This window comes from Pantherophis guttatus, chromosome 6 (genome assembly GCF_059756535.1).
Source record: "Pantherophis guttatus breed Tessera chromosome 6, ASM5975653v1, whole genome shotgun sequence".
NCBI classification, from domain to species: Eukaryota; Metazoa; Chordata; class Lepidosauria; order Squamata; family Colubridae; genus Pantherophis; species Pantherophis guttatus.
The window spans coordinates 100303129-100316732 of NC_142068.1; the positions used below are offsets into that span (position 1 = coordinate 100303129).

The following is a 13604-nucleotide window of genomic DNA, read 5'->3' on the forward strand; positions in this document are numbered from 1 at the left end:
AAATCACATCTAGTATCACAGGAGACCAGACAAGATGGGTCTGGAATGTGCCTCCCTTTCCAAAGAGAAGCAAAAGTGGAAAAACCTGAAATGGTTTCATGTTCATTCAGCATATTATTTAATTCATGTTGAAAAGCTTGCAATATATCTTTCACCCCCTCCAGTCCACGGAAAAACCTCTCTCCATGGAACTGGTCCCTGGTGCCCAAAAGATTGGGGGAAATTGTCCTAGTGGACAATCACTTAAGTATGAGCCAGCAACGTGCTGCAGCTGCCAAAAAAGCCAATGCAGTCCTAGGCTGCATTAACAGAGGGATAGAATCAAGATCACAGAATGAAGTTCTAGTACCACTTTTCAAAGCCTTAATACTTGGAATACTGCATCCAGTTCTGGCCACAACAATACAAAAAAAAGATGTTGAGACTTTGGAAAAAGAGCAGAAACATAAACTGTTTCAACTCCTACCCTCAAAACGATGCTATAGAGCACTGCACACCAGAACAACTAGATACAAGCACAGTTTTTTCCCGAACGCCATCACTCTCATAAACAAATAATTCCCTTAACACTGTTGAACTATTTACTAAGTCTCCACTACTATTAATCTTCTCATCGTTCCCACCACCCATAAGTGTATGACTGTAACCTTGTTGCTGGTATCCTTACAATTTATATTGACTGTTTCCTAATAGGTTTTGATTGCTTATTTGTACCCTATGACTATCATTAAGTGTTGTACCTTATGATTCTTGATGAGTGTATCTTTTCTTTTATGTACACTGAGAGTGTATGCACCAAGACAAATTCTTTGTGTGTCCAATCACACTTGGTCAATAAAGAATTCTATTCTATTCTATTCAGGTCATAGTTGTCTCAAAGGTGCTTTTTTTTCAAGAGGCAACTGGACTTTCTTGATTTTTCCCTTGAAGTCATTTTGCTTTTCATCCAAGAAGCTTCTTCAGTTCTTCTTGGATGAGAAGCCAACTGTTTTCAAGGAAAAACCAAGCAAGCCCAGTTGCTTTGAAAAAGCACCATTGGCTGAGAGTCTTCATAGACATAGAGTCATCTCCTTCCTCTCCTGTCAAAGATCCTTCCTAAGTAAAATGCCACAGTAGTTCGGCATCTGCTTGGGCCATAAATGTCCAATTGGAATGCAGAAGCTTTGACTGATGGAGGAAGAAACAGCCGGGGTGAAAAGTGAAACGGGTCCGGCAGCAAAGCACTGAAATAAATCTGATGTCAAACAATTCTTGGACTCGAAACCTCGCCCCCCAGGAATGTTTGGCGAGAAGCAGTCCAACCGTTTCTTTCCATTTCCTCCCACCTCCCAAGCAGGGTTTATTCCCCGAGTAATTGGCTGAAGAGGAACACACCTCTTTGGTTCATGATTATCTCACTTCCATGTTGTTTTTGCCACCAACAGGAGCGGGGGGGCGGGGGGAGGAAGGAAAGCAGTGGGGTGGATTTATTTATTCAGTTGAGAACTGCAAACGTCCATGATTTGGGGGGAGGGGTGTGACCGTTTTGCACAGGGGTCATTGGCTAAGCATATGGCAACGCTTGGGACATCTGCAGCCCAGTTGATTGGAGATATTGGATTCACACTGAGGATATTCCTGGGTTGCTTAGGTCAGCAGGAGAGCTGATCTGAAAAAATAGACAGCTTGCCAAAACTTAGCTACTTATTAACCCTTCTCGGTGGGGTTCCCAATTTGGGGAATCCTCTCCTAAGAAGGGGCTTTTGGCTTCCACTAATCCGGAATTGGAGAAAATGGCAAAGATGCATCTCTACTGCAAATGTTTTTAATTTGTAAACCACAGGCTATCCTTGACATACAACAGTTCATTTAGTGTCCATTTGAAGTTGCAACGGCACTGAAAAAAAGTGATTTATGGCTGTTTTTCACACTTAACGACCGTTATGACATTCCCATGGTCACATGATCAAAATTTGGGCGCTTGGCAACTGGCTCCTATTTATGACAGTTACAATGTCCCCTGGGGGTCACGTGATCCCCTTCTGACAAGCAAAGTTGACAAAGAAGCTGGGTTCACTTCACAACCGGGTTACTCACTTAACAACTGCAGGGCAAGAAAGGTCGTAAAATGGGTCCAAACTCACTTAACAACCATCTTGGTTAGAAAACTCTGGACTCAGTTGGAGTCGTAAATCCAGGGCTACCTGGATTTTGAATCCTTGCTTTGCGAGCCGATAGCCCCATTCAGTTTTGTGGAACTATTTGCAAGTGGAGTTATTTCAGAGACAAATACCAAATGGTGACCCTGAATATTCTGACTTGGTCAATGGTTTCGGCTTTGGCCGATAGATTATTTTCCGTTGCATTCACTGACACTTTGAATTATCTCTGAATGTTCTACTAATCCCCCCAAATTTCTAGGCATTTTCTGACCTAGCCATGTAGAAGTAAATAGAAGAATCTCACTGCCATCACGGAGGGATTAGGACCCTTTGTCCAGTGTCAGAACTGGGCTTAAATTCCCTGCATTGGAAATAAAATCCTATCATCACCAGAGGAAGAAGATCAAAACTGTAAGGCTCTGCTTACTGCATTGAAGCTCCTATTGTATAGATATTTGGTAGCAAAATCAATCAATCAGAATAATGCTGGAAGGAACCTTGGAGGTCTTCTAGTCTAGCCCACTGCTCAATCAGGAGACCCTATTCCATTTCAGACAAGAGGCTGTCCAGTCTCTTCTTAAAAAACCTCCAGTAATGAAAGACTTACAACTTCTGGTGGCAGGCAGTTCCACTGGTCAATTGTCCTCACTGTCGGGGAGTTTCTCCTTAATTCCAGGTTGCTTCTCTCCTTGATCAGTTTCCCTCTGTTGTTTCTTGAATGAAGACTCATATACAGGTAGTCCTCGACTTGCAGTTACAATTGTGCCCCAAATTTTTGTGGCTAAGCAAGACAGTTGTTAAATGAGTTTTGCCCCACTTTATGATCTTTCTTGCCACTGTTGTTAAGTGAATCACTGCAATTGTTACATTAGTCCCACGGTTGTTCAGTGAATCTGATTTCCCCGTTGACTTTGTTTGGCAGGAGGTTGACCCCGGGGACGCTACAACCATCATTAATATGAATCAGTTGCTGAGCATCCGAATTTTGATCACATGACCCCAGGGATGCTGCAATGGTCGTAAGTGTGAAAAATGGTCATGTGTCCCTCTTTTCAGTGCCATTCTAACTTTGGTCACAAAATGAACAGCTGTAAGTCAAGGCTTACCTGTAGTCATATGTCAAGGACTGCTTGCATTTTATCCTCATTTTGTGGGGAGCAGTAAAGAGAGTTTGTTTTTCTGAACCACGTTTCTCAGTTTATAGCTTGTTTGTGTGTTTCCCATGTCAGGCAGCTATCACATGCATGTGCCTCTTCCAAATTTATTGATTGATGCATTTATTAATTTGAATTGATTGATAGGCCTGCCTAGCTCATAAATGCAATGTCTGACCAAGATGTTTTTTAAAAATAGTACATTTCATTCTCTTAACAAGAATCCTCAAAGGAGATGCTTTTAGAAGTGAGGTCTTCTAAAAGAGTGCAGAGAAGAGCAACTAGGATGATTAGGGAGGCCAAAACATATGAAGAATGGTTGCAGCAATTGGGTATGTCTAGTCTAGAAAAAAGAAGGACTAAGGGTCACATGATAGCAGTCTTCCAGTATTTGAGGGGCTGTCACAAAGGAGAAGGGGTCAACTTATTCTCCAAAGCACCCAAAGGCAGAACAAGAAGCAACGGATGGAAACTAGTCAAGGAGAGAAGCAACCTAGAACTAAGGAGAAATTTCCTGACAGTGAGAACAATGAATCAGTGGAACAACTTGCCTCCAGAAGTTGCGAATGCTGCAACACTGGAAGTTTTTAAGAAGATGTTGGATAATCATTTGTCAGAAATAGTATAGTTTTTCCTGCCTGAGCAGGGAGCTGGACTAGAAGACCTCCAAAGTCCCTGCCAACTCTGTTAGTCCGGTATTTTGCTGCACTTCTAAGAGGGACACATTCATGCTTTCTCAAAGCATGGCTTAGGTTACTTTTAACCACTCTGTGAAACTGTTTGCACCCACCCAATCATCCCAAGTGGGAAAATAGTGGAAAGTTAAATTGTTTAAAATCTGTCAAGCTGGAAATTGCACTGATATCCCGGAAGGACCCTTCCTGTGTATGCCAAAGAACATTGTTTATTAAAGTTTCCCTCTCCCTTGAAGGACACAAACATCATTGTCCTCTTTTGACCCAAATGAACCTGGAGTCAGTGGGGACAATCAGCATGCTCACAAGAGCTGATCATCTCTGCTATTGGTTGACCCACATCCCCTCATACAGAGACTCCCACACACCTGGATGGCTCTCAGCCAATTGGAGAGCCTTTATAGCAATCCATAAGCAATGTGTGGCTCTCCAAACTCAGACGGAGAACCAGATCCGGTTTGATCCAGTCCAAACCATCAGATCAAAGGAGCGAGTCATCACAGGTAGTCCTCAATTTATGACATAACTGAGCCCAAATTTCTGCTGCTTAAATGGTTAAGTGTTTTTCTCCTCCTTTTACATCCTTTCTTGCCACGGTTGTTAAGTGATTCAATGCAATTGTTAAGTTAGGAACATGGTTGTTTGGTAAATCCAGTTTCCCCATGGACTTTGCTTGTCCAGAAGGTAATAAATCTTTACTTTACTTTACTTTATTCAAATTTCTATACCGCCCTTCTCCTTTCGGACTCAGGGCGGTGAACAGCCAAGATAAAAACATCTATACAAAACATCACAGTTAAAAAATAAAGTTAAAATAATTTATAAATTTGGCCCATAATTTAAAACTTGTCAATTTAAAATCAATATTAAAATTTTAAAACTAACCCTAAAATCAAGACAGACCGGCTAACTGGAAAAAATAAGTTTTTAGGGCCCGACGAAAAATCCGAAGGTCGGAGATCACTCGTATCTCTGGGGGTAGATTGTTCCATAGGGTAGGTGCCACCACAGAGAAGGCTCTCCTCCTGGGGGTCGTCAGCCGGCATTGTCTGGCCGACGGCACCCTGAGGAGGCCCTCTCTGTGGGAGCGAACCGGCCGGTGGGAGGCTATTGGTGGCAGAAGGCGGTCCCGTAAGTACCCTGGCCCTAAGCCATGGAGCGCTTTAAAGGTGATCACCAACACCTTGAAGCGCACCCGGAAGTCCACCGGAAGCCAATGCAGCTCGCGCAGGAGAGGAGTCACATGGGAGCGCCCCGTCGCTCCCATAATCCCCCGCGCAGCCGCATTCTGCACCAGTTGGAGCCTCCGGGTGTACCCCAAGGGGAGCCCCATGTAGAGAGCGTTACAATAGTCCAGATGAGAAGTGACGAGTGCTTGAGTGACCGTGCGTAGGGAGTCCCGGTCCAGAAAGGGGCGCAACTGGCGTATCAGGCGAACCTGACAAAAAGCCCCCCTGGCCACGGCTGTCATATGCCCTTCTAAAGACAGCCGCGCATCCAGGAGGACACCCAAGTTGCGGGCCCTCTCCGTGGGGGCCAATGATTCGCCCCCAATAACCAGCGATGGCGTCAGCTGGCTATACCGGGACGCCGGCAGCCACAGCCACTCGGTCTTGGAAGGGTTGAGTCGAAGCCTGTTTCTCCCCATCCAGACCCGCACGGCCTCCAGGCACTGGGACATCACTTCCAAGGCATCATTGGGATGGTCTGGGGTGGAAATGTACAGCTGAGTATCATCAGCGTACTGATGGAACTCCACCCCAAAACCACGGATGATCTCACCCAGCGGCTTCACATAAATGTTGAACAGGAGGGGCAAGAGGACCGACCCTTGCGGCACCCCACAAACAAGGCGCCTTGGGGTCGACCGCTGCCCCCCTGTCAACACGGATTGCGACCGGTCGGAGAGATAGGAGGAGAACCACCGCAAAACGGTGCCCCCCACTCCCAGTCCCTCCAGCCGGCGCAACATGATACCATGGTCGATGGTATCAAAAGCCGCTGAGAGGTCTAATAGGACCAGGATAGAGGAAGAACCCCTATCCCGGGCTCTCCAGAGATCATCCACCAACGCGACCAATGCCGTTTCCGTGCTGTACCCAGGTCTGAAGCCGGACTGGAGCGGATCCAGATAGACAGCTTCATCCAGGTACTGGGGAAGCTGTCGCGCCACCACACTCTCAACAACCTTCGCAATAAAGCGAAGGTTGGAGACTGGACGATAGTTAGCCAAAGCAGCCGGGTCCAGGGATGGCTTCTTGAGGAGAGGCCTCACCACCGCCTCTTTCAAGGCGGCCGGCAGGACACCCTCGCTCAAAGAAGCGTTAATAATCCCCTGGAGCCAGCCTCGTGTAACCTCCCGGGAAGCCAGCACCAACCAGGAGGGACACGGGTCCAATAAACATGTGGTTGCGTTCAGCCGCCCCAAGATCCTGTCCACGTCCTCGGGAGCCACAGGATCGAACTCCTCCCAGATAACACTCTCAAGGCCTGCCTCAGTCGTCTCGTCTGAACTAACCCAGTCGGCGGCCAAGTCTTCCCGAATCTGAGTTATTTTATCATCCAGATACTGTACAAAATCCTCAGCTCGGCCCTGCAAGGGGTCCTCCCGCGCTCCGAGATGGAGGAGGGAGCGGGTCACCCTAAACAGGGCGGCTGGGCGGTTATCTGATGACGCAATAAGAGCGGCAAAATAGCTAGATTTCGCCGCTTTTATCGCCACTAGGTAGGTCTTAATATGAGACCTTACCAGTGTCAAGTCAGACTCGGAACGACTGGCCCTCCAACCGCTCTCTAGGCGTCTTTTCCGGCGCTTCATCACCCTCAGCTCCTCGGAAAACCAAGGAGCTAAGTGAGTTCGGTGCCGGGTCAGAGGCCGCAAAGGCACGACCCGGTCCAAAGCCCCGGCAGCCGCCCTATCCCAGGCGGCCACCAGGTCGTCAGCCGAGTCATGAGCTAGAGTCTCAGGAAATGGCCCAAGCTCCATCTGGAACCTATCAGGGTCCATCAGGCGCCTGGGGCGGAACCACCTGGTCGGTTCCGCCTCCCTGCGACGGGGTACGGCGGTCAGAAAGTCAAGTCGAAGGAGCGAGTGGTCAGACCATGACAAGGGTTCAATAGCTACATCCCCTATATCAAGGCCACTCAACCACTGACCAGAGATAAAAACTAAGTCCAGAGTGTGTCCCCCCATATGAGTAGGGCCGTGAATTACTTGGGTCAGGTCCATGGCCGTCATGGAAGCCATGAACTCCCGAGCTACCTCAGATGTCTCACCGATGGATGGCAGGTTGAAATCCCCCATGACCACAAGTCTGGGGGTATCAGCCGCCACCTCGGCTATAACATTGAGGAGTTCGGGCAGGGTCGTTGCCACGTGGCAGGGAGCCAGGTACGTGATCAACAGACCCATCTGCACCCCACGACCCCACTTTACAAAAAGGGACTCACATCCGGCTATCTGAGGTATAGTGGTCTCCCTCGGATCAAGACCTTCTTTTAAAATGACCGCCACCCCCCCGCCCCTGCCCTGAGCTCTTGGCTAATGAAATGCATGGAAGCCTGATGGGCACATCTCCACGAGGGGAACTCCCCCCTCATGGCCCAACCAGGTCTCCGTGATACCTGCCAGGTCCGCTCCCCCCTCTTGAATAAGATCACAAATGAGGGGGGCTTTATTTACTACGGACCTGGCATTACATAACATCAGTCGGAGACTCGGGCGCTGAGACTCTGAGCAGCCTGGGGAACGGGAAGAGCTAAGGGGACCGGGGCACGCAATCGCTCGGAGATAGCGAGCACGTGCCCCCACCACATGATATGGCCCCCTGCTCCCGCCATACCTGCCCCTCCCACTCAGCGTGCTAATAGAGAAGCCCTCACTAGAGGGCATTCTAACAGTCCCCTTTCCCCCAGAGTCCGTACCCCCTACGGCACCATTAATAGCAGCCGGACTGGTCTCCAACCCCCGTGGGTTTTCCCCCAAACCCACATAACCTCCCCCACCCTCAGAACCCCTTAAAAGTCTAATTAAAAAAGTCTTTAAAAAACCCCTCAATCCCCTTTTTGCGACATGCCACCTCTCGGGGTCCCAAGATCCGTCATTAAGGTGGGCCCTCGATAACATAGAGGGCCAGGCCTGCGAGAGGGGGGAATCTCGCAGCACAAGAAGCTTTGCCCTAGAATACATTTTAACACTAGAGTGTTAAATCTGAACCACTTGCCAAGTATTAAATTTTGATCATGTTCACACAGGGATGCTGAAACTGTTGTGTGAAAAACAGTCACAAGTCACTTTTTTCAGGGCCATTGTAACTTCGAATGGTCACTACACAAACTGTTGTAGGTTGAGAACTACCTGTCCCAAAGGTGTCTTTTTTTTTTCCCCAAAAGACAACTGGATTTTGCTTCTCATTTTGCTTCTCATCTGAGAAGCTTCTTCGGTTCTGACTTCAGAACCGAAGAAGCTTCTTGGATGAGAAACGAAATTTCTTCAGGGGAAAAAAAAAATTCCAATTGCCTTTTTTTGGGGGGGGGGAAGCACCTTTGGGACAACCATGACCTGAATGACTGAGAATCTCCATGGATTTTGAGGACTCCCTCAATTCTCTGTGGCGTCAGTAAGGTTGATCTTACTTATCATGCCGTGGTAACCTATTTCTTTAGGCAATTAAAAAAATTAGCAGCTGATGATCTGAAAAATCTGTGGTGTAGGTGGTTTTCTGCATTTTTTCCCCTGAAGAATAAATCTTTTTCTTTTAGATGTGGACTCAGGGGCATAGTCGGAGATCTCTGAGTCCCAAGGCAAAGTTTTCATCCTGCTCCACCACACCCCCACCCAACCACACCTGCTGGTGAAATTGCTCAAGCATGGAGTTCCCCCTGGGCTGTAAGAATTGAGAAGGGGCTGCAAAAACTTAAGAAGAAAGCTTCTCCTTCTCCTCCAGTAGTGCAGGATCTTTCACAGGACTCTCTCTCCTTACCTTATCTGTCACTCCCTTTAAAATCAGGCTGACCTCTTCTCTTCCTTACTATTTCTGGACTGAAAAATTTCAGGTGTCCACTAGATGGCATCAAAGCACTAGAAATTGCTGAAGCACTTTGCTGCTGTCTAATGGTCATTCCACAGCATTGCAGCCCGACTATAAGAGAATAACAGAATAACAGGAAGACCTTGAAGGTGCTTTTTAAAGAGGCAACTGGACTTTCTGGTTTTTCTTTGAAGACACTTCGCTTCTCATCCAAGAAGCTCCTCTGAAGGGAACTGAAGAAGCTTCTTGGATGAAAAGTAAAACACCTTCAAAGAAATTAGGGGACTGGAGACTAAAACATATGAAGAATGGTTACATGAACTGATTCTTTTCTTTTCTTTTATGTACACTGAGAGCAAATGCACCAAGACAAATAACTTGTGTATCCAATCACACTTGGCCAATAAAAAATTCTATCCTGACTTCCGGTTTGCGAGCTTCGGCGACGGCGGTGATTTTTTAAAGACCGCCAGCCCCGCCGCCTGTAGAGCCGCCCCGCGAACGAGGAGCGGCTCGAAAACTCCGAAATCTCGAAGATTGCAGGAGCAGAGACAGCAGGGTACAGGTTGAGCCCCTGTAACCCCCCCAGGGAATTGCTTCTGGGGGAGAAAACAGGCGCGGCTCCCTCCCAACCTGCGGAGACTCCGGGCGGCGTGGGACAATTCTGCCTTTAGCAGAACAAGCCGGCAGCAGCAAACTTTTAAAGTGAAAGGAACCAACCCTAACAAACAGCGGAAATACCAACTTGAATCCAGAAACTTGAAAATTGCAAGTATTAGTGCTTTGTTGACTTTTTAAACCAAAAGAGAAAGTGAGTGAGTGAAAGTGATTTGAAAAAATATGGCGCCCAGCATTTGAGTTAACGAGCTAGTGAAAGTGGTTTTGGAAGCCTTCCTGCCTTGCTATAAAGTTACAGAGCTGCTACAAAGTTGCTTTATCTAAAGGAAAAATTCTTTTTTTAAAAAATTTGACTTTGTTTTACTTCAGATTTATTTGATTAAATCTGGGGGACTTTTTTAGAAGTCTTTGTCCAGGAGGGAAAGGAAAAGGAACTTCCCTCTTCAGAAAAACTAGCCTACGTGGCAGAATGACTTCAAAGAAGCAGGAAGGGAAGGCAACAGGGGGGGGATCCCCCACACACAAACATGAAACGCAGCTTCCCCCTGCTCAACAGTTACAGACTCAGAAAAAAGAATTTGATGTGGGAGATTTAAAAGAATTTATTTCTAAAACTTTGGATGATAAATTTCAAAAATCTCAACAGGAGATAGATGATAAACTTCAAAAATCACATCAGGGGATAGATGATAAACTTCAAAAATCACACCAGGAATTTATGCAGGAAATTAATGAAGTTAAAGATATGGTGAAACAGAATCAAAACAAGGTGACCAAAAAAATATCAGAAGTGGCATCTGGCCTGGCAGAATTTATTGGGAAAGTTGATTTTAAAGTTGAAGAATTTAAATCAGAAGTTAATGTTAAGATGAAAGACAATGATTATAAAATTGCTGATGTTGACAATAAAATGCAGAGAGTTGAAGACGAGATTGTCATGATACAATTCAGGGCAATGGAGTTTGCTATACGGCTTCGAGGAATTCGAGAGGAGGAAAGACAGGATTTGAGACAAGTTTGTTCTGAGGCCCTGGCTAAGATTTTACAAGTTAATCCAGATGTGGTTTTTCACAAAATAGACAAAATTTACAGAGTGAACTCTTGGGTGGCCAGACAAAGACAATTACCTAGAGATGTAGTCATATATTTTACAGATAGAGAAATAAGAAACGATATCCTGCAAAAATCCTTTTACACCTCTGTACAAGTGGGGGGTTCACGAATTGGAATTTATAAAGAATTACCTCCTAAAATGCTGAAAGCTAGAAAAGAATTTGGCTTTCTTGTTAAGGAATTGCAAAATTTACAGATATCTTTCCGGTGGGACGCACCAGTTGGCATAATTTTCAGATACAAGGGAGAAAGATATCGTTTGAATACCGTGGAGAAGGCACAGCATTTCTACACTACTATTTTTAAGGAAAGAACACCATCTCCACGTACATCTACAGTTTTGGAGATTAAAGAGAGTGAAGAGAAGCAACCTCAACGAGAACTGCAAGAACAGTCTAAGCAGGAATTAGAAGAAGTGCAAGGTGCAGAAGGAGGTTTTCTGGATGAGCCCTTGCTGGAATCTTCTCCAATCTTGGACCCGGTTCGGATGATTGAGGTTAAGGATCAACGTATAACTCGAGCTCAAGCTAAGTTACTTAAGCAAAAGCAACAACAACAGGAAAGACAAGACAAGGAGGCAGATAAGAGTACTGCACAAGAGATTGGAGTTATGGGAGGAGCGAGATCGAAGATTTCGGATGATCTTCAATTATTTTGCTCTTTGCTCCAGAAAGAGGCTGATGACCTTTAGGTGTTTATCCTGGAATGTTAATGGGTTGAATTCAGCACAGAAAAGGAAGAAATTATTTACATATTTGAAACAATTTAATAATGATATAATTTGTTTACAAGAAACGCATATCACAACTCAAGATCAAAAATATTTGATAAACTCCAAACTAGGAACACAATTTATATCTTCAACTTTGCAAAAAAAGAATGGAGTGGTAATTTATGTAAATAAAAAGTTAACAGCTAAAGTTATAGAAACAGATGAAGATGGTAGGTTTGTAGCAATTGAATTGTCTATCGCAAATGGCCAAATTCTTCTGATTGGGATTTATGCTCCCAATCAACAACAGGACTATTTCTATAAGATGTTACATACTAAAATATTGCAATGGGATTACAGATCTATTTTAATTATGGGAGACTGGAATGGAGTAATCGATTTTAAATTAGATAAAAAGAGTTTGGCAAAGTCTAGAATCAGATTACCACAGACCTTTTTTGACATGAAAGAAGATATGGAACTAAAAGATGTTTGGAGAATATATAATTCAAAAGAATTGGACTATACTTTTTATTCTGACAGACACAGATCCTTCTCTAGGATTGACTTTATTTTGTTGACAGATGATTTACTTGTTAAGACAAAAAGAACAAAGATTTTTCCAAGAACTTTGACTGACCATAGCCCAGTATGGATAGAAATAGAGATGGACAAGGTTGAGAGACGTTCTTGGAGATTAAATGAGAATTTGTTTAGATATGAAAAAAATACAACAGAACTTAAAAAGCATTTGAAAGAATTTTTTGAAATAAATTTGAATAAAGGTACCCCAATTGAAATTGTGTGGGATGCAAGTAAAGCTTATATGAGAGGGGTACTTATCTATATGAACTCTAAACATAGACTGTTCCAACAAAAGAAAAGATCTGAATTGGAAATAGAAATAAAGAAAAAAGAACAGTTACTTATTAAAAATCCAACAGATGAAAGAATACGTAGTGCTATAAAACTTTTGAAAGACCAATTTCAAATGCTTATGGCGGAACAAGTTGCAACAAACTTACAATATGCAAAGCATAATACATTTTGTAACGCTAATAAACCGGGCAGATGGTTGGCTTACACATTGAGGAAAAAACAAAGTATACGGACTATTGATAGTATTGATATTGGAGGGAAAGAAATTTTTCAACAAAAATTAATTAAAGAAGCTTTTGTGGACTATTATACCAAACTATATGCCAAAGAGGAGGTGCAGAATGGACTTATAGAAAAATATTTAAACGATAAAAGAGTTACAAAAATTACTGATCAACAAAAGGAAAGAATGAATTATCCCATAACAGAGGAGGAGATAATAGTAGCAATTAAACAGTTAAAAACAGCCAAAGCTCCTGGCACGGATGGCTTGACTGCAGTGTATTACAAAACTTTGCAAGCTGAAATGGTGGAACAACTTAGAGATTTATTTTGCAATATTCAGCAAGGGGGTAAAATACCCCCATCATGGACAACAGCTTACATATCTTTGATACCAAAAGAACAAATCGGTCCTAAAAAACCAGAGAACTATAGACCAATATCTCTTTTGAATACAGATTATAAAATTTTTGCGAAAGTACTAGCCAACAGGTTGATGCCAGTAATTCAGAAGGTGATTCATGATGATCAAGCGGGATTTATCGAGGGCAGATATATGAAGGACAATGTAAGGCAAGTAATAGATTTATTGGAATATCTTGAGAAGAATAAACAGATCCCTGCAGTGCTGGTCTTCTTGGATGCAGAGAAGGCCTTTGACAGAGTGGATTGGAATTTTCTATTAAAGACTTTGAAAAAGATGGACTTTGGGGATCAATTTATACAGGCGATTTCGGCAATTTATCAAGAGCAAAAGGCACAGATCATTATTAATGGAAGTTTGACAACAGAGTTTAAAATTGAAAAAGGAACAAGACAGGGATGTCCGCTGTCCCCACTTTTATTTATTTTAACACTAGAAGTCTTGCTAAATATAATACGGGACTCTAATATCTTGAGAGGTATAAAGATTAGGCAAGAGGATTACAGAATAAAGGCATTTGCAGATGATCTGGTTGTTACCCTATCACAACCAATGGAATCAATAATCTTGATGAAGGACATTATACAAGACTATGGTAAAGTTTCAGGTTTTAGAT

At 44.0% G+C, this 13604-nt stretch overlaps 1 protein-coding gene across 2 annotated transcripts in view; it reads left to right on the forward strand.

Moving 5' to 3' along the window:
• LOC117675760 (uncharacterized) overlaps positions 1-13604 on the forward strand; it is a 55431-nt gene that overhangs the window by 1397 nt on the left and 40430 nt on the right. The window lies entirely within an intron of this gene.